Source organism: Crocodylus porosus, unplaced genomic scaffold (assembly GCF_001723895.1).
Source record: "Crocodylus porosus isolate Cpor-Errol unplaced genomic scaffold, CroPor_comp1, whole genome shotgun sequence".
Classification (NCBI taxonomy): Eukaryota; Metazoa; Chordata; order Crocodylia; family Crocodylidae; genus Crocodylus; species Crocodylus porosus.
Genome location: NW_017728943.1, coordinates 111,183,012 through 111,204,771, shown reverse-complemented (window position 1 = coordinate 111,204,771; position 21,760 = coordinate 111,183,012). Strand labels below are relative to the sequence as shown.

The 21,760-nt window shown below is 41.7% G+C and overlaps 1 protein-coding gene across 1 annotated transcript in view; it reads right to left on the bottom strand.

Annotated features, from left to right (window-relative positions):
- The window catches only part of PARK2 (parkin RBR E3 ubiquitin protein ligase), a 1,395,896-nt gene that overhangs the window by 44,847 nt on the left and 1,329,289 nt on the right, over window positions 1-21,760 (bottom strand). The window lies entirely within an intron of this gene.

Here is a 21,760-nt window from a genome sequence, read left to right as displayed (position 1 = left end):
GTGTCCTTGCGGGTAAGAGGAAAAGTCAATAATGTAAAATGGGTCTCTCACATGCTGTTCCAGAGCCACGCTGACTTGACCCACCTTCAGACTCTGAAGAATCTCTCAGCAGTTAGCTGCTCTGACTGGCATTATAAGCAAGCAGCCTTGATTTTCAGATACAGAGCTGCATTCAGATGTAATGAAAAGGGATATCAGGGGAACCTGACACTGGGGCATTTATCTGCCATGAATCCCATTGTTGCAGTTCTATTACGAACTCTCAGGCTTCTGTTGTCAGTTCCATAAGTACCCTAGAAAATCACATTTTATTGTCACGCTGAAGAAACTACGTTTTTATGGAATGAAGCATTGTGCAAGAAAACAAGGCCAACATTGCTGATTCTGCTCTTCAGAAACAACAGGGAAATGTGGGGGTGGAGAAAAATGGAATGGATGTTTCTTTTGTTCATATCAAACAAAGTTACCTCCCTGTCTTCCCTGGCAGTTATTTCTGTGTACCTAGTTTCTTATTTAGATTTTTTTTAAATGTATTTTTGCTTTAATTGCCACTGCTATGCTAACTTAGCTGTGGTTGTTCATTAACTGTTTCATGATGGAGGTATATTTGCCAGGCACATTGTGTGAGAGACTCCTGTATTAGCAGAGACCCACCCAAATTGAGGCAGCAGATGGACGAGTTTGTGGGCTGATAGCAGTACTGGCTCCCATTTCCATGGGCTTATCGTGGTGATCCCCCCTGCCCCACTGATTGGCTGAGGGGACCTGGTGGCCTCACCCCTCATCACTGACTAGTGAAGAGGGCTGCCTTTCGTGTGTCTCTGCCGCTTGCTGCTGATTGGTGGAGAGGGCTGCCCTTCATGTGGACCTGCTTCTCACTGCTGATTGGTGAACAGCGGCAGGGCTTCATGAAAGGCAGGCCTCTTGGCCAATCAATGGCAGAGAGAGGAGAGGGTAGCTGCTTGCAGCTTCTCCTGCTTCCAGTGGGCAACTGCTGGCTCATGCTGGGGAGCCAGCATTTTATTTTTATTAAGTTTTTTTTCTGGCAATTCTGCATAAAATTACGAAAACTGCTGTTTTTCACAGTTTCCATGAAAACTGTGAAATAATTATTTGAGTAGGTTTCTGGGTATTTGAGATGGAAAATGTTTTGACCATGGTAGTACCCAAAGGACCCAATCATGCTAGGAACTGCACAAATGCATAAACACCTGAAGTCCTTAGCACCCAAGGGTGCCTACAGATATTCAGGGCCCCACTCTAACTCATGGCACTTTACAGAAAGTGCCATGAGCTACAGTCAGCCCCACTGGGGAGAGGTGGGAAAATGGAGTCTGCCTGCACTGGCCCTGGCCAGCAGGCAGGGGCGCTTCTGCAGTCTCTGAGAAGGCTGCAATCTGCCCCTCTCCCCAGCCCTGAACTTCCCTCCCAGCTCCAGGGCTGTCAGTGAGGGGCAGGGGGGAGAGGGGAGAAGGAAGCAGCACAGAGCTGCCAGCTAGGCTTTGCCTGGCCTGAGCTGGGGGGCAGGGGGAGGGAGGGGGTAGAATGGAAGAGCTCCCTCGCCTTGTGGGCCCCACCAGCTACCCTGGCTGGGGTATTGGGCCCTGTTCCACTTCTCACCCTCTAGCTCAGGCTAGGCAAAGCCCAGATGCCAACTCCATGCTGCTTCCCTCCTCCTCCCTCCCCTACTATCAGCCCTGCCCCTGAATGAAAAATTAGCCCTTGAGAGAACACAAGTTCCCTGAAGTGCTTTAAAGCAGAGTACCTTAATCTAATACCTGATTTGACAAGGGTTAATTTTTCACATGATCAGCCATTTTAAAAGTGCTATGCAGCCATGCATATATGTTATATCACGGCTTTAGAGTGTTTTCAAGGGCCTGATCATGTGAAAAATATAACTTGTGTATTTTGGGCCTGAATGATTGGTTATTGCTGGAAGCCGTTAACGTTACATCCATGATTAGTTGTATTTTCTGGTAGATATGTCCCACTTTTTTTCCTCCTTCCTATCATTCCTTTGCCTGCTGCTTTAGATGCATCTGCCTGAAAGGGTTTTGTTACACCCAATACTTTGCCACAGAAGGGCCCACTTCTTTTTTCTCTTCTCTACCCTCTCCCTTTCTTCTTATTTAAGTCCAGCTTTTGTAGAAGGTTCACAACCTTAACACTGAAGGAAGTTTTGAAGAAAAATGAAAACCTCTTTGCAACAATACTTTGTCTACCTCCTGACACAGAAATGATGCTTACAATTATTTGATTCATAAACCTATGTTGTTATGTGATGCTTGACTTCTGGATATGCTGTGCACTTGGGATAAAAACCACTCTGTCTGCCCTATCTTTAGTACAATGCATTCTCATTCTGGTTCTTCCACAAAAGCAAGATTACAGTGTCGGTCACCAATATTTTCCAGACAGGCCTGCAGGTGCTAAAATTGTGTGTGCATATTTAGGGTGTAGTCCATGCCAGAGTCATTTTATAGGCTGCATGTAACTCCAGGAATGCTCTCATCCAGCAGCTCTCAATGAAAACAAGTAAGATCTTTTGGCAAGCCAGGGAACTCTTTTCACATCTTATTAGATAATGGATGAGAGGTAAGATCAGTTCTATGGCGAAAGAACACCCTGGAGGTTGATCAGTTTGTCAGAATGAATAGGACTTTCCTGACACAAACACATTAAGCATTCCCCAGTTACAGCTCAGCGTGGATCATAAAGAAAGTGCATGTCAGTTAAAACAAAGAATGGTTAGTAACACAGCTGCATTCACTTTTACTTCCAGAGATAAAAAAATTAAGCTTTAGTAATGAAATATGGCAAAAGGAAAAAGCTTCCAGTTAATGAGACCACAAAACACAGGTTAATACCGTTACAGTTATTTTGCCTATGGAAAGCAAAAAAGGATTTAAGTTGTTTAATTAGGATTTAGTACTTATATATAAATTTACTTTTACAAAGTGTTTAAAAGTGGTTGTAAGTAGCCCAATGGTAGCTGTAGTCATACTGTTTCCTCCTTTATTTGCAAAAGAAAAAAACCTGACACGTTCAATAAGACAATGACTTAGTCATAAAACTAAGTCACAAAAGCAGTGATAATGCAGAGAACCCACCCATCTTTTATGTTAATGCTTTTTTTCAGGGACTTGAGCAGGGAAAGTGATATTGCTTTTAGGTGCTTTATAGGTGAAATTAGATTTGGACTCAAAGTCTGCGTCCAGATGAGCATAGATGTGAGGTCTGTGGCATCACAGACATATCTGCAGTGCCACATACTACAATTCTGCTGCTTTCCATTCTGCAAGGAAGTAGCACGGAGGGGTTTTTTTGACCCGCAGAGAAAAAAAGTGGAGCTGTGCATGTGGCAGCAGCATGTCCTGCCCAAAGCTGGAGCCTGGCTGGCTGGAGCTACACTCCACTATCAGCCAGGCTCTGTGCAGCAGGATTGCCACTCCTGCAGCCTCAGGAGGCCCCCAGAACCCCAGGTAAGGCTGCTGGGGCCAGATCATTGTTGGCCCCATCCTCTATCCCACCCAGGGCAACTTGCTGCACACCAGCACGCACATGGCATGGGCATTCCCTGGGGACAACTAACAAGAAACCAAACATCCACACATGTCTAGACATGGCCAAATGTTGTAAATCTATTCCTCAAGGTTCATGCATATATGAATTAGCAGGGAATATTCAGAAGCACTTGAGGGATTCAGGTACATACATCTCATAGGACCTGTATTTGCTTAAATCTAGTAGGTTCTTCCAAAAATGTCTAACTCCGCCACCCCTCCCCACCGTATTATGGGTCTCAACAAAAATCCTGCATCCACATAGCCTCCAATTGCATTAACCTCCAACTGCAAGCTGAATCTGAATCCAGATACAATTTTATAAAGGACTCTTATCTTTACAATTGGTCACGTCAAAAGTGCAAAACTGAGCACTTGTGAACTTGGTGGTCTGAAATTTGCAGCTTAATTCCATCTTTAAAAGTAGCACAGAGCTCTGCTGCTGCAGCTATACTGACAAATTAACTCAGGTTTATGCAAGCCATGGCCACACTTGAAGCTAACTTGGGCAGGTGACTAGCATGTGGGCACCTTCTATTGTTATGCCTCTTTTACACAAAACATGTTCCTCTAATAAATTGGTGAGACCCAACACTGCCTTCAAATTTGTCCTCAACATCCATGAGCCATGCTGCCAATAAGACATCAGATAACAAACAATGGGTTAGGGTGATGAAGTGGGAGAACTAGCATTTATTCTACCTCTTTACAACCTCTTAATCAAAAGGTTTAGAAATAATGTATTTATTGGACTGGATGTCTCACTGCTTCCCTGTGTTGCCATATTTGTTTTGTATGATTGTTAATTCTTCAGGGCAAAACCCTAGCAAAGATTTTAAGATGTTTCTGGGCCCTTGAGCCCACCACACTGCTTACCTCCGCATGTTGTTTGCGAGGCTCTCTAATGCTGCATGTGGTCACAGGAGGCTGAGGACTTCAACTGGGGTGTGCTGATTCCCTGCTAACAGCAAAGCTGGAGGTTCCTGGCTAAAGGATCTTACCCCTCCACTCAGGATCAGAATGATCACCATATTTGTACTCAGGATGGGATTTTACCCTATGGTCCGATTGGTGCTGGCTGTGGAGGTTTTTGCCTTCCTCTGTAACATAAGGCATCTGTCCGAGGCCTGTTGGGTGAATCCACATGAGCACACATGTGTCTTGCAGTGTCTCAAAGCCCTTTGAGATGTTGCAAGAGGTACGTGTAGGGACAAGAAAGCATTTCCCACACTGCAAATTCACAGCATGGGGGCAAAATTAGACCCCTGGATATCCAGGAATAAAAAAAAAAACCCCAAAAAAACTGCAATGGAAAAAAGCAGGCAGGGCATGCTCCCAGGCCATGCCGTGAGGCTACTGGAGGCTCAGTCCTCTACAGAGATGCTCTGGTACCCTGCCAGAGTATCCCTGTGGTTGGCCCTTTCCCCGGTGCTGAAGCACGCTGTCCACAGTGACTGGGACCTGGGCGCAGTGCCAGGTAAGTAGTGGGTGGGGGGAGCTGGAGGAGCAAGGGGGACTACTGAGGGTGCAGGGGACCATATGGGGACAGTTCGGTAGGGGTGGGTCTGCATGCCTCCAGCCCTATCCCCTGCGGCCGGATGCAGCCCCCTGCTCACCCTCCTGCTCAGCTACAGCCTCCCTGCTCAGCTCCAGCCCCACCCCCCCTGGGTCCGCGGCTGGCTGTGGCCTGCTCACTCACGTGGCAGCTGGCTGCAGCCCCCCACCTGCATGCTCCTCACCTGCTGCAGCCTCCTTGCTCACCCCCCACCCAGCTGCAGCCTCCTTGTTCAACCCCTGTACCCAGCTGCAGCCTCTTCGCTTGCCACCTGCCTGGGTCCAACCCCCCCACAGCTGACCAGCAACAGCAGCCATGCTTTTGGCATCATGGCACAGCCCTGTGTCACAGTGGGGGGCAGCGCCACTTGGCCCCAGCTGCATGTGGCCTCTGCCACAGGGCACTGTTGTGGCCCAGCTAGGCGCGGTGCAGGGTCATGTGCTTTTGGAGAGCTCTGGGCTGTCACCCGGGGCAGCGCACTATTTGTGGAGACTGCTGGCTGCACCAGCCCGGGTCCTGCATGCACAGAAGCAGCCCGGATGGATGGCACAGGGCTCATGCATGCAGGACCTGGGCCAGTGTGGCTGGCGGTCCCTGAGAGTGGCGTGCAACCCCAGGTGACAGCCTGGAGCTGCCCGAAAGCACACAGCTCCATGCCATGCCATGTAAAATCAGTCCTCATTCTAAAAATATGCAGAAGATGCAAATATTGGTAGAATGGTAAATAATGATTACGACAGGGTGATCCACAGAAAAGTGCAACAGATATGAGGGTGTGGAAGACCATGGGGGCCACAGCACTGCATGTGGCAGAGGCCATGCAGATACCTGGTGGCTGGGGCCAAGCCACACTGCCCTGTGCTGTGTAGGGGGGCTGTCCCACAGGGCTAAGAGTGCAGCTGCTGTTGCTGGTAAGCTGCAGGGGGGTTGGAGCTGAGTGGGGGGTGAGTGAGGAGGCTGTAGCCAAGCAGGGAGCACATGGGGCGGGGGCTGCGGCTGGGTGGGGAGTGCACGGGGGGGCTGCAGTCGGTTGCTGCATGAGCCAGCAGGCCACAGCCGGCCACAGGCCAAGTGGGGGGGGCTGTAGCTGAGTGGGGAGGCTGTAGCTGAGCGGGGAGGCTGTAGCTGAGCAGAGAGTCGAATAGGGGGCTGCACCTGGCCGCAGGGTGAGTGGCAGGGGGGCTGGAGGCCTGCAGAGGGGCGACTGGCGGACTCACCCATACTGAGCTGCCCCCCCATGGTCTTCCACACCCTCATATCTGTTGCACTTTTCTGTGGATCACCCTGTCGTAATCATTATTTACCATTCTACCAATATTTGCATCTTCTGCATATTTTTAGAATGAGGACTGATTTTACATTAACTACCAGATAATTGACGAAAATACTGAATTGTGTCTGGCTTAAGCAACAATATAGTTATGACAATGACAACAACAACGTACTCAAATGCCAGCCTATAGCCAGCACCAAGGACACAAAGAAGGGTTGGAAGAGACCCTGGTTGACAACCGTCTTCCTCAGGCAAAATAAATCTTTCTAGCTGAGCAGGCATGTCTACAAAAGACGCTAATGATGCAGTAGTGTGTCACAGCTTGGAAAATGCTAATATGCTACTGTGCAGTATTATTAGGCTATTGCAGAGTAGCATCACTAAAAGGGTGTCCCCAGGCACTATTGTACAGTAACTCTGGTTACTGTGCGTTTACTTAGCATTCGGTTATACAAGTACTAAATTAAATGTGCAGTAAAGACTGTGCATTAATGAACATGTAGATGTGCCCAGTAAATTTCATGAGATCCTTTTAAGAGTATCACAGGGTGCCATGTAATATTAGGTGTGCAAACACTGACACGTTTCATAAGATAAACCCAGAGATTTCAAATAGGAATCCAGAGTGTCAAAAACATTCTGCCTTTTGTGATCTTTCAGAAAACAAATTAACTGGTTAATCATGCCTTAAGTGTAATGTGTAGAGGGGGCTTAATTGTTGGAGACTGGTCCTAAGTGCCTTGTCCAAGGTCACACAGGGACAAACTCTGCAAGCAACCATCCTGCACAGGTATAGTTTGAATAAAAGGACAGTTAACTATGGAAATTTTGCAACCTCCACCTGCCCTTCTGATGTTGGGCAATATAGCAAAGAACTGGTAGGCATTCAGACAAAGGTTCGAGTAGTACCTACAGGGGCAGAACTGCAAAATGAGAGTAAAAAATAATTTAGTTTCTTGTATACTATAGAGGGGGAGGCCCTAGCTGTTTACAATACCTTTACTTTAAAAAAAAAAGGTCAGAATATGAAATTAAGTAAAATACTATCCAAATTCAAGAAGTATTATGTGTCTAAAGAGAATAGGCATTTATACGTATAATCTGAGAGTGTGGGACGGGGTGCACCTGGAGTGCCTCGATTAATTGAGTCTTCTGGAGCATGGAAATTACCGCACTCCAGCAGCCACCTGCATCTCATGCATCAGCATCACTGTGCTTTGAAATGGTGGCAAGGGCACTTTATCTAAAGCTCCTTGAACAAGCTTTAGATAAAGTGCCCCTGCCACCATTGTGAAGTGTGGGGACACTGATACACGAGACGCAGGAGGCTGCTGGAGCACAGTAATTGCTATGCTACAGGAGACTCAATTAATTGAGTGTGCTCTGATGGGCTGGAATTACACTGCAGTCTCCCTGCTCATGCATAGGTGCCTCACTGCTCACATATAGGCAACCAATGAGACTCTTGAAAGACACAGATTGTTATGTGTGGACAAACAACAGGAGAAAGTATAGATCAGTATGTTACTGAACTGAAGAGACCAAGTAAGAGCAGTGCTTTTGGGAACTTGACAGAATTTCTGATTAAGGACAGGATTATTTGTAGAAATGCAGACACTGCCTTACACAAAAGGCTCTTGTGCAAGGGAGATTTGTCCCTAGAAAGGCCAGTTCACATGTGAGGGGCAACCGAAACTGTGAAGGCCCAGGCTGCAAAGCTGAATGCACCAAAAGGAGTCATGCGGTAGGCATGAAAGAAATGTGGCCAGAAAGAGCTACTTCACCAGCTGGAATTTTTTACTAGTGAGAAGCCTCCTCATAGAGTCAACTTTTTAATTAGCAAGGAGACTGCCAAGGGAGCAAATGTGAAAAAGCAGATGTGTACCAAGTCTGAAAGACAACAATGCAGACATTGTTCTGCATTTGGAAGGCTCTGTTTTAACTGTAACAAGAAGGTATCATTTTGCCAAGTGCTGCAGACTCCAAACACATTGGGCACTTTTACATGTGCTCCAACACATTCAGATTAGAAAGCATTGGCTCAGACGTCTGCTGGACCATTCGAATCAGAACATGCCACCGTGCTGCAGCGTCTTGTGTATTCAGTGTCCCCACATTTCAAAATGGCAGCAGGGGTGCTTTAACTAAAACTTGTTGAACCAACTTTAGTTAAAATGCTCCCACTGCCATTTTGAAATACAGGACACTCAAGACTGGAGATGCTGCTGGCATTTTAATTAGAGTGGCTCCTGAGAACTGCTTTAATTAAAATGCCTCCCCACAAAGCATGTGTAAACCTCAATTGCACACAACTGAGCAAACACTGGAAGAGGAGGTTTTTTTAAAAATAGATTTGGTAGAATCAAGCAAAATCAATGAGAAAGACTTTTGCAAGTGGAGGTGGCAAGAATTATGGTTCTGATTAAGGACAGGATTATTTGTAGAAATGCAGACACTGCCAGTGCATGAATACAGAAAATTGAAACCAAAACCAAAAGTGAGTTCCACAAACATCACAATAAGTGACTAATCAGAGACAAATATGCCAGTGAAAGAGAGATGCATTACTAGCATACAATATAAAAATAGAGTCTACAACTCTCATTTATTATTGTCACCTTGGGAGGTGACACCAATTTTAGGTCTGACACCTTATGAGAAACTGAATCTGAATAGTTAAGTGTGTGTTGCAGGACAAGAAGACACAACATTCGTGCCTCCTGTTTGTCCTTTTAGCTCTCATGGCACAAATATGGACTATGAAGAAACCACTTGTGGGAATAGGAAAGTGAATGGTAAAGATTCACTCCAGAGAGACTTGATAGTAACCTTTTCTCTGTAGATGGGCATTAATGGACCTGGGGGTTAATTGATTTTTATAGTTATAGTTAAGAGGGAAGATGTAGTGATAGAAGTTGTACTTTAAAGTACTCCTTAGCTACAGAGACTGAGGAAGTTGGTAAGTGTGATTTAGTCCCTCAGTTAAGTAGCCAGTCAATTAGAGGGAGTCAAACAGAGCCTGCAAAGGTTGCCTACTGCTCAACAATTAATGTTTGATGTTTTAGTTCTCATGTGTTAAAAGGCCCACTACAAGGCTTTATAATGCAGTACCCCTTCTTGACATTAAAATCAGTCTAGTAAAAGACTGTGGATAAACTGTACAGTCAAATTTTATAAATGTTTTTCAGACAGTTTGAAAATGAATCTCTGAATCCCTCTTGCACATTATTACAACTTTTCTTTTCTTCATAAGAATGATCAATGAGTTTGAGTTACAATCAGTTTTCTAATAAAAAAGGTTTTTCAAAGTCCAGTATAAATAGACACATTTTTTGGAGTGAGTGTGTGTGTGTGTGTGTGTGTGTGGGTGTGTGTGTGTGTGTGTGTGTGTGAGAGAGAGAGAGAGAGAGAGAGAGAATGAGGGGTAGAAGAATATTAAATGATCTCCAAGGATTTTTGAATATCTGAACACAAGAAGGATCTGCTAGTGAACAAGTCACGAAATGTAACTCAATTCAATTTTCTGCATTCATCCTGAATAAAACAAACCAGACACATGCTGGAAAGCACTTAGGAATCTTAAAATTCAATTTTACTAATATTAGGAGATTTTAAGTATCAATTTTATCTGAAGAGTGACCCATTAAATACAGGCACAATGAAAGCATTAAAAAAACCCAAACATCTTTTTATCTATTAAAAAAACAATTGATCACATAAAATTATGTTATGTTTTCATCTTCAGGACAGAAGACATCAAGTTGCAACACAAAGTGAGTGTTTTGGTCAAGCAATGAACTGTGTTTTGAAGCAGGGACTTACCCTGAAAATACAGACAAGCCCTGATTAGTCAGCACTCTCACGGGCAAAACCACTACCACTACTAGTATAACCTGGACGTAGTGCACTTGTGTTTAGTAAAATTAAACTCCCTTTTTTTTCCCAATGAGTTACAAAGTGTAAACTGCAGAGTTAGTTACAGTGAAGTTGTTCTCTGAAAAAAAAGGATTCCTCAATATATTCCTCAAATGTGAGGAAACAAGAAAACAATCTGAATATTTAATGAGAGTTCCAAGCTACATGACTATGGGATAACAACTTCACAGTGTGAAACTAGGCAGCTTGTTATTTATTTCCACTAAAAGTCAATTATCCCATTTTAAAAATAGAACATCATGCTCCTTGCTGTGCTGCTGTTGTGAACTGCGCTCCTTGGGCGTTGGACTGATTTTGCCTTTGGCACCAGGTGATACCATACAACTAAGTGTGAGCTTCCCAACACCACACCTCGCTTTGGTTTTTATTCTTGCAGTGACTATCTGCAAAAACTGTTCATCACATGCAATTGCTCCATTTATTGTAGAATTTGTGGCATTACATCTCTTCTGTAATAGAGAGCACTGCAAATACCACAATATCGCTAGTTATTGCAGGTTAATAACTATCTGCTTTTCATGACACTGGTTTTATCAGAGCTTAATATAACCATATATATACCAGTACAGGCAGAACAGTTTTGATATTTTCCTTTAAATTACAGAATGCTTTCCTGACTATTCATGTATCAGCTAAAGTCTAACTTTTATGACAAGAAAGACAATCTGTCAAAACATGGTGTCAGAAACATAGTAACACTCTCCATGTAGTTCTTGCAATCTGAATGGCAATTTTCTATAAACATTAAAAGCAGTAAGTATATGACTGCATCAGATGTCTTGTAGATTGCACTGTTTTCCTGTAAAATCTACAAGGGAGAGTGTCTCTCTCTCTCTCTCTCCTGAGCTATACATAATAATGCGTGTGAAAATTCCCTAACATATAGTTCATGACATCTGTACCATAAGTGTCTTATGAGTGTGTGTGAGGAGGTTGGGTTTGTGACCAAGAATCTCTTCTGGAGTTTCTTTTTGTGCCAGGGGGATGGCTCCGGCTTTTTGGACCCTCCTGAGATGGGAGGAATCCACACTGTTTTACCACTCTCATGGCTTTACTCCCCAGGTGTTCAGGAAGTGGAATGAACACTCCTGGAGCTCAGGGAAGCATGCGGATGCCAATTATGAGATGGCTTTGGATAGCTGCTGAGTGGGATGGGAGGAAGGATGATATTTCTTGTGCACATCTCCCTTCCTGTGCATGTGCACCAGGGTGTCACAAGTAGTCTTTAAACTTCTGACTAGGCTCTGAGACCATAGGAACACTGTCCAGAAATGAAGAATGCAAAAAAACACTAAAACAATTTTTGTGATACACAGAACATTGCAGGCTCAAGACCTTCCTTTAAAAGCTATTTCTCTCCATTAAATATGGACAGGAAATTGTTATTATTGACAAAATACACCAGTGAACTGCACAGGATTATACAACCATGGGTATGTCTACACAGCACAAGGCACCATCATGTAGCAATACCCGTGATAGCTCTGAACAACCTTGTATGTCTACACAGTGCAGCATGATGCAGAGATACTAGCTTGAGCCTCCAAACCAGTAGAGCCATGTCAATGCAGTGCTCCATGGGGTACTACTTCTTGTTCTGTACTTAGCTCAAATTACTTTTAGATGGAGTATTTCTACACTGCACTATGCTTTGTATATGTACCTCAGGACTTTAAACTGCATCTATCCCCTAGCCAAGGTTTCCAAAAATGTTTAGTAATTTTGGTAGTCCACGTTGACATAGAGGAGGATGTCAGAGTTGCCTGGCTCAAACTTAAAGCCATGGCCTGCTTCTGCTGGCACCACTAGAAAGAAGAGTGATAATATAAGGGCTTGATCCTCACTCCAAAACATAAACGGCACATGGAGTCACTTGCACAAGATCAGACCCTCAAAAGCATAGGCACAATCTATCTACTATGCAATTTTGAACTATTTTATGCCTGGATGACTAGGAAAATACAAGCGGGCTCAGGTAAACTTCAGATTCCTACAATTTCCATTAAAATGGCATAATTTTGGGGGGGAAAGCTTTGAAGAAAAACTATTATTCCTTTCCTATTGTTAGTGGATTATTTTAGACACTAAGTACAAGCAATAAAGGGATTAAGAGGAAAATATGAGTTAAGACCCTAAGAAATATTTTAAAGGAAATTCAAAATATAGAGCGTATCTAAAATTTGACTTTCCTTAAAACTGCTGTAATCTGCTGGAGAACATGCTCTGAATTCTAAATATCTGGCTTAAAAAAAATCTACTTCTGAGAAATGATGAAAAGAAAAAAAGGCAAAAAGTTCTGCCTACTTCTACTAAGGAAGTATGTGTTTTGATTTCAACATAGCAATGGACAGACTAATAAGCACGTATTAAGTTATACATAGTGGTCAGCTTTCTTTCCTATACCAGTCTAAACATACTGTAGCTCCACTGATGTTACAATGGAAAGATGTTACATTTACACAGAAATAGACAAAATTAAAATCTAGTTGCAGGTCTCTAAAGGAGAGCTGTAGTTCAGTGTTGCTGCCCCCAGAATAGGAACCTATGCCTGAGAGACCCAGGAGTTCAGTTCTATAAGAAAGGACAGTGACAATGTTTTAAGAAGTGGAGGAAAATAATCTTAATCATCTAGCAAGCCTTGCCTCACTCATATAAGAATATGTTTACAAAAATGAAACAAACTATTTTACAAGGATAGCACAGGTTTGTTTTCAAATAAATCTCTTACCTAGTGAAAACAGCTTACATTGACTCTGTTGGTGGGTGCTGACTTTCACACCTGAGAAAACACTCTACTTTCCCCCTTATATTGCAGCTTCTAGGTCCACATTTTTATATTACTTCACTTAATATGCACTAAACACTGATATGACAAAACCAATCTGCATGTGTGACCTTTGGGTGCCATGCATATACTCACCGAGACCTGGCATCCAACTGGATGTTTATATGTGTAAATGGACCTGGAAATCATGCGGATGAACTGACATAGTTATCTGACAATAAGATTCTAAGCATGTAAGTTAGGATTGCAGAGGAGCTTGTAGCAGTTAGACAGCCAACTTGCATTAAATTCCACTGGGAACTAGATGTATACCTCAGTTGCAGTACTTTGAAAAATCAAAACCTCTCTTATGCCTCTGCTGCTCAAATGATTGTGATTGTAAAAGAAAGTCTTCCATTATTGTTCTGATTGGTTGCCAGGTTCAACTTTAGCAAAGAAAACAACATGCAACACCTTTTCCAGAAGATGGCAGCAGTGACACAGGAATCAGCAGCGCTTCTGAAACCAAATAGATTCTAAAAAAACCATATTCAACACCCAGGGTTGAGTCCAGGGTTACTAACAGCTGATACATGCAAAACTAGTCCTGACAAGACAGTCTCATAAAGAAGAAATGGTATTCAGATACACTGAAACACATAAAAAAGAGGAAAGGGTGCTCTTTCTTTCAGGGGCATTACATCTTAAGACTTCTGAATATGATAAGAGCTCGATCATCATAACCCCCCCCCCCCACCTTCTAAATGTGACTATCCAGTGAATAAAACAACATAAATAATACATTACAGCACACTAAATACTGTGGCACTTTCTCTTGTTTTTTGTTCTTTTCACATTTTCTCCTATCTACAGTGAAAGCTCCTCATAAATGTAGGCAAGCATATAGGAGAGAAAACAAGCAGAGGACCCTTTCCTGTTTAGAAATCCCTCTCTTCCAAACTGCTGGTTGGTTGCAGGATGAGAGCTCTGTGGAAATGCATGTCCTCTTAGTAACACCAGGCTGGATGAAGCATTCGATTTAGGACAAAGAGGACCAATTGGTTATTGCTTCAGCAGTAACCTTGAGGGAATACATCTCCAATGTATTTTTATGCTGCAAACACGTGAAACACTTTGGAGATGAAGGAATGAGGAATATACGACTCCCAAATCTGATCAAAATGCTCTATACCATCCTGTGCTACCACTGAGCCTAAAAATGCAAGACTTCTTAGGTTCTCATAGTCTTATTTGCAGTTCAAATTGTAGGCTTGGCAACTTAACACTGCATCTGAATGTCCTGACTTTTGGAATCCAAAGTCCATTGTGAGGACACTGTTCATTTTTTACAATAATTTTAGTGAAGACCTTTGAGTCAAACAAATCTCCATTCTAAAAGCACGGATCCAGATCCAATCTTGTGCTGAAAGGCGCTAAAATCAAATACAGGTGCCCTTCAAGACAAAGGAGAAATAAATCACTAGAAACATAGAAAGCCGGCAGACCTACCTGGTCAGCATGTGAGGAGAATATTCCTTAATTCCTGTTGGAGAACATGTCTGGGACAAAAATCAAAACATCAAACATTGTCCTTCAGGGAGGAAAAAGTGTCTGTATTCCCATGATGACTGAGCTGGGATTTTAATAAGGGAGGACCTGATCCAAAGATATCTGAAAATGCCAAAAGTCTCTCTCTCAGCTTCTATAGATTCTGCAACTAACTTGATTCTTTCTCATGTCCAGTGGCTCTTATTGCAACAACTCCCCAATATTTTTTTTGCCTGTAGAGCACTGTATAATTTTAAAGCATCCCATTTTAAAAACCAATTGCTTTTTTATCCTTAACCAGATCATGTCAAATGTGCTTGCACAGTATATATTTAATCAATAACATGATTTCTTAGTTTACTTTCAGCAAAATCTTCTGTGGTTTGTTGACCAGAACCTTTTTAATAAAGTAATAAGGCAAACTATGTAAAAATATACTGCATAAAGATTAAGTACAATCTATTAGATGATTTCCAAATGATGCAAATATTCTGGCACCTTCCCAATTTCCATTTGCCACTGCAATTCAGTAAAGTGCTATGCTCATGAGGAGGGGAATGTACATTTTAGCAATGGAAAAACTGTAATAAGAACCCCAATGTATTGACCTGGGTAATCAAGAAATATTGGCAGAAATCAACATATATTGATAAGTAGCAAGGTTTTCCTCTCCCCCACCAATCCCAGAAATCATTATATCTGTCAAAAAGTAAGTTTTATAGCACCGCACTTTTCTTTCTTTACTTTGGATTTCTGACATTTGTCTACAGATCAGATGACCTCATATTACTTTTCTGTTGTTATTAATTAGCGAAAGCAATGAGATCTGGCTTCTAGAATTTCCACCATGCTTTAATCCATGAATTATTTTATTCTGCTAGTTTAGGATCTGATCCTGCATGATGCTGAGCAGCCTAAAAGTCCAATGATTGATGGCTTTGTACATTTTTAAAAGACAGAACAAACTACTATGATCATCTGGTCTGACCTCCTATATAGCACAGGCCATAGGATTTCTCTGACTTACACCGAAATTGAGTCGAGTAGCTTATGATCGATTAAAGTGAGAATCCAGGATGTGGATTTGGCCGCTGGAGTTACTAGAACAGGGGATGCTCTAGATCTCATAGAATCAGGCTCTTATCTCCTGTTCCTGCAAGTTGATGTACTATCAACCATCCCTGTGTCCACAGAGCCACTCATAGATTTCTGCAAACTCTGAGCTAGCTTTAAGGTCTACTGAATCATCTTCTGCAGCGAAAAATGATCTTTTCTTTGAGAACAAATTTGCATGCCTGATGAATTTCGGCTGTATTAATTACTGCTTCTAAGATGCTGATTTCAGATAGGTTTAATTGTTTGTTTTTAATAACAAGAGAAACTTAAGAGTTCATGCAATGTGATAACTGACAATCAGGTCATATCCTGATTGTGTGTGAAACTGCTTGCTACCCAGGCCAGATCCTCAGCTGATGAAAACTGAAGTCAAGAGTTATGTCTTCTGCTTTCTCTACTATACTAATTACATCAGCTGAGAAGCTGCCCTTACATGTCCCTTTCTATCTTCTGTTATATGAATTCCTTCACCTGCCTAGCATTGATCACTGCAATCATGGAACAAACTTATAAATATTTGTCATCTGAGACACTGTACTACCTTCCCCTTCCCCTCCAGCTGTTCTCTCTCTCTCATGGCTTTTCCAATGCAGTTCTTACAAGGTAATTTTCCATTCCCATTGATCTGACCACATTTATATCTTGACCCTTCATTGCCACCCTTTCACATTAGAAATAAAGTTACAACTTCTCATATATACAGAACTTCTGACTTCCAACTCTGTCTTGATCTTTGCCTTCATCTTCTGCATTGGCTATACAAACCTCCCAAAATATCATTCTGCATTTTTTCTCACTCTTTGCTCAGTCTCAGTAGCATGTCACTTATAATATTAGTTAGCAACCTCTTTATTGGTTTAACACCTATATTTGGTAATCTAAATGGTATCCTTGGTCATTATAGATTATAATGATCAATACTTATCCTATTATACTCATTTTTAGAAAAAGCTAATGAAAAGAACGTGTCCAAGTATTGTCAAAGGAGAAAGAGATTTTAACAATGGCCACAGGAACAGGCTAGTTGCACAAGATATGTTAAAGCCAAGATAGACAGTAGGAAAAATATAAGTCCAGAGTGTAGGAGGTGTGGCCAAGCCCAAGAGATGATCAGCCAAATGATAAGTGGAGATATCCATAAAGTACAGTGTGAGCAACCTGGCAGTATTGTAATCCACTCCTGGAGAGTGCCTAGCATGTAAGTAGGAGATAAATACTACAGCCACAGGCCATACAAAAAGGGAGGGAATACCTATGTTAAAACTTCTACAGGATTGTTCATTTGTTTCTGTTTATGAGGTATCTGCCAGAAAACCATGATTATAAAAGAGAAGCATGCTCCATGCGTCATTGAGTGCTTCTTGTTTCCATTTGAGGAGAACTGGAAATGCAAGACAGGGGTGACTGATGCCTCCCGAGTCTGGGGGGGGACACAGTTTGTGGGCGGGCCAAAAGCCCCATAGCCACTCCTATACTTTTGTGCTGCGGTTTTGTGTCCCCTCCCCCACAAACATGCCACCAGCCCACATGGCAAAAATACTACCCCATCCGAGTCAGGGGCCAATCTCAGGGGGGCATATACAACCCTCCCCCCCGTGTGCCTCCTACCAGTTGCCTGTGATGCAAGACGACAGAGATGTATAATCAGTCATGGCAGCAATCAAGGAAGATCTAGGGCACGAATGGTATAATTGATTGTTTATGGTGTCCTGGGATCTCTTGATGAGTGTAACACCAGAGTATTCTGTAAATTGGAAATTACCTTTATAATAAGAACATAGGGCCTTCACAAAGAAACCCTGATGGGTAAATAAATAAAATATTAAGGAAGGTGCTCACAACAGGAATTCACTAATGCCTTGGTCTGAGTTAAATCCTTATTAGCAAATGTGTCCCTCTCTCCCCACAGGGAACTAAGCGGTAGAGGACTGCTGCTCCTAATAAAATAATATCACTTAGCTCTTACTTAATGATTATTGCTCCCCTTCCCTTGTCTCAAAGGACTTAGGAACACTCACCTATACTGTGAAGAACTCTAGCTATGAAGTCATGTGCCTTTGGCTTATCCTTGGGGCAATTAGTTATTTGGCACTGTTTACCCGCTGTATTTCATAGATATAGATTTCACAGACATTAGGGCTGGAAGGGACCTCGGAAGATCATCGAGTCCAGCCCCCCGCCCAAAGGGCAGGAAGTCAGCTGGGGTCATAGGATCCCAGCAAGATAAGCATCCGATTTACTCGTGAAGGTGTTCAATGTAGGTGCTTGAAGCACCTCCGATGGCAGACTGTTCCAGACCTTGGGGGCTTGGACAGTAAAGAAATTCTTCCTTATGTCCAGCCTGAAATGGTCTTGCAGGAGTTTATGACCGTTCGACCTCGTCATCCCTTGGGGCGCTCTGGTGAACAAACGTTCCCCCTGATCCTGGTGGTCACCCCGATAAACTTATAGGTGGCCACCAGATCACCCCTGAGCCTGCACTTTTCCAGGCTAAAGAGCCCCATGGCTCTCAGCCTGTCATCGTAGGTTTAGCTTGTAGGTTTACAGCACTATGTATGAATGAAAAGCTAATAAAGCTGGTTAGACATCACTGACATTCTATAATCAGGGCTACTATGCCCGTGTAAAAGTAGGTAAAGAATCAAAAACAAAATAAGAAGCTTAGCTTCTTACTAATATTAGCCAGATAAAAACAAGTTGGAGGAAACTACGACAATGTGTCTAATCTCTACTACATAGGCACAAATAGCCGCAGTCCTATTCTGTGGTTGATTGTTTACACGCTTGGCAATTTGCTTGAATAATTCAAAGAAGAAAGTTGCATATCAGAGGGTCCCTGATAAATAGTTTAGGTACAACATTTTGTCTACTGTGAAATAATTATAATTTAGTGGGAAATGTCATCTTTTTTTCTTTTCTAAAATTCAACTTCCTTTGCTGCTAGAAATGTAAAGCAAAGGAAAAAAAGAAAAAGAAAATAGCCACTGTTAGTGTCTGACCCTGCAATATTTTTGTTCTGCTGTTTCAAAGCAACCTGCCCAGTTTGCACAGACTATAAAGTTTCTTTTACAAAATACATTAAAATGATTCACCAGCAATGGCCCCAACCACTGTAACTCACTACTATATAAATCATGCTGTAACATTTTATTAAACAGGATCATTAGCAAACATTGTGCTGAGCCACCAATATGCTACTTAATTATTTAAGGTTCACCCTTTCCAAACTTTCCCCCACCCCCTCCACTTCTATCTTAAATATAACTTTTGGGTGCACATGATCACAGAATCATTCTGTAAATAGTGAAATGAAACTAAGGCAAGCCAGCATTGTTGGCATTGGGGAAATGAACATTTGCCAAATGGAAAAGAACTTTATTGCATCCCTAAAGATTATGCTATGCTGCTGTTTTCCAACTGGAAAACCGTGTGGGTATCAATTTTCTCAGCTGCTGTTTGGGAAAACTGTACTTCATGGAAAATGGTAGGGATTAAGGGAAAAGTGATATGACGGGTTGAAGTGCAAGTTATGGCCATTGTTCAGTCAAAGAATTAATTAAAAAAAAAGACAATCCCAAGCTGCCGAATTCTGATCTGTAGCTGCGTGTTTTATGCTCTCACATTTACAAGGTGGGAAAAAAAGATGATATTTAGGTTTAATGCTTTTTCTATACTCAGATTCTAGCCTTCCCCGTCCTGCAAACAAAGCTAGAAGGGTGTTCAGATGCAAGGGTTTCCTCAGAACTCACTCTCAATAGGATTTTAAAATTAAAATTAGCACTGGTTACTGCTTTTAATTTGTGCACTGACCCCTGATTCAGCTACCTTAGTCACATCCCAAATGCAGATACCTGACAGTGCTTTTGCTGCTGGCAAAAACATACATAGACCTTCAAATGGAAAAGCCTTTTCAAACCAAACAAGTGCAATTTTCTATACTTCTAATAATTTATATGCCAAATGAATTAGTATAATATAACAGCTATTATACATGGATTACCCTTGAAATCAATGAGTGCTGGGCATAGTCACCATTTTGGGACGCATTATATCTGCATATTTGAAAAAAAGGAGTTTCTTTGATTTTTACTGAATCCAATTAGAGGCTTTTCCTTACATAATGATGCGTGAGGATACATCAGTATTCCTCTATATAAGGAATTAAAACTTATATTTCCTAAATCCCAGTGCAGCGATTAAGAAATTAGATTCCAATCAAGCAAACAATTGAAGCATACGCATAACTTTATACATGCAAAGAATGTAATTGACATTATTAGTAAAATTTAAGCATGTGCTTAAGTAGTTAGCTGGATCAGGACCCTGCATGCTAGTCTATATGAAGGCTCATGACATAAAACATACAGGTTGAGACTCATTTTCAAAGTTTGGATTATGGCAATTAGAATAGCATTGCATGTATTAGGCCTTTCAAAGACACAATTTGTAAAGCCTAAAGAGTAACAGCATGAGACAAAACCAGTCTTTGTAAATTGTGTTGTATAAATTTGTCTTTTCCAGTTAAGTTTAATGTTCAGCCAAGTAAACACCTGGAATACTGGCTGTGCATTGGGTGTGGTTAATGGACAAGCAAACCCTTGAACTCACCCCATTGGAAGCTACCCATTTAGACTGTTACTGTTCATGTTTTTCATTAAATGAGCAAAAAGTATTGTACCTATCCTTTTCCTGACATTAGTCTAAATATTTTCCTATTATACATATCTGTTATTTGATGGATGTACATCTTAGCACTGAACTGTAGACAGTAAGTAAGCTATAAACATTTAAAGTTGTATTTCTGTTGAGACCCTGACAGTAAGCTTGTCCCTCAAACACAGAAGCAGTGAGACTTAACAGAATGTGTGTTATTCTGAGATAACATATGCCTTGTGGGTGTTGTGAAGTATGAGGGAAAGCCAAATGCCTTCAGTGACCTGCAAGTGTTATCTCACAGTAACACACACACCTTGGAGTACCTTACCAAATTATAAAATAGCCCCAAACTTATAAAAAGCTAAATACTTTCTCTTAATTTAACAACTAAACAAAAGAATTTGGTGCATAATAATCACATGGCCAGTAAAGAGCAAATAGCTTATGAAATGTTTTATTCCTGGATTGCTGGAGAGAATAATAGGTAGGTCACAAGTGAGTGAAATGAAATGTCATGTACATTCTTCATGCTATTCTAGCATAGCAATTTCTGTACAAGGTTCTTTATTAAAACAAAAAAGAAGTGACAGAATGGATAGATTAGAAAGGTTCATTTTGGTTTTTCTTTTTCAGGAACCTTAATTTTTTTCAAGGTGCACTCAGGTACATATATATAAATTCTGACTGGGATTGGGAAGGCGTAAATTACCTTGCTGGATCCAACCATAGTTTTGTCTAGGCTGATACTCTGTAGCAGATAAGTTGCTTTTGAGGAAAGTTGTAACTAGATTTTTGTAAAATGTTTCTTCTAAACTCTAAAACCCATAGAAGCTCACTGTGTTCAGATTTTGCTTAAAACTCAGAACTTGAGCAGCTCCTCCAAAGGTCACTTACAAGCTAAAGATGACTATGGGTCAACTGAGTTTATTTTTAACGAGCTGTAGCTAATAGGTGATTTTGGATTGAAATTATATGAAACTTTATAGTGTCTGATAAAAGGTGAATAAGTTATGACTAATTTTGATTTACTAAAACCTAAAGTTTATAGCATGTAATTTTTCTTTATCACACTAGCATAGGACCACAGTAATGTGACTGGCTTAAAAAAAATAACGCTTGTTTTCCAGCAATGTAATTGAGAGCAGAATTTGGCTCTATATGTTTGCAAAAATAAAAGTATATTGATAGAGACTGAAAAAAATAAAAAGAAGAATTAAAAAGAATCCTTCAAAGCAAGCCCAGCAAATTCATAGTTTCATAGTTGGTAGGGTCGGAAGGGACCTGAGCAGATCATCGAGTCTGACCCCCTGCCATGGCAGGAAAGAGTACTGGGGTCAAACAACCCC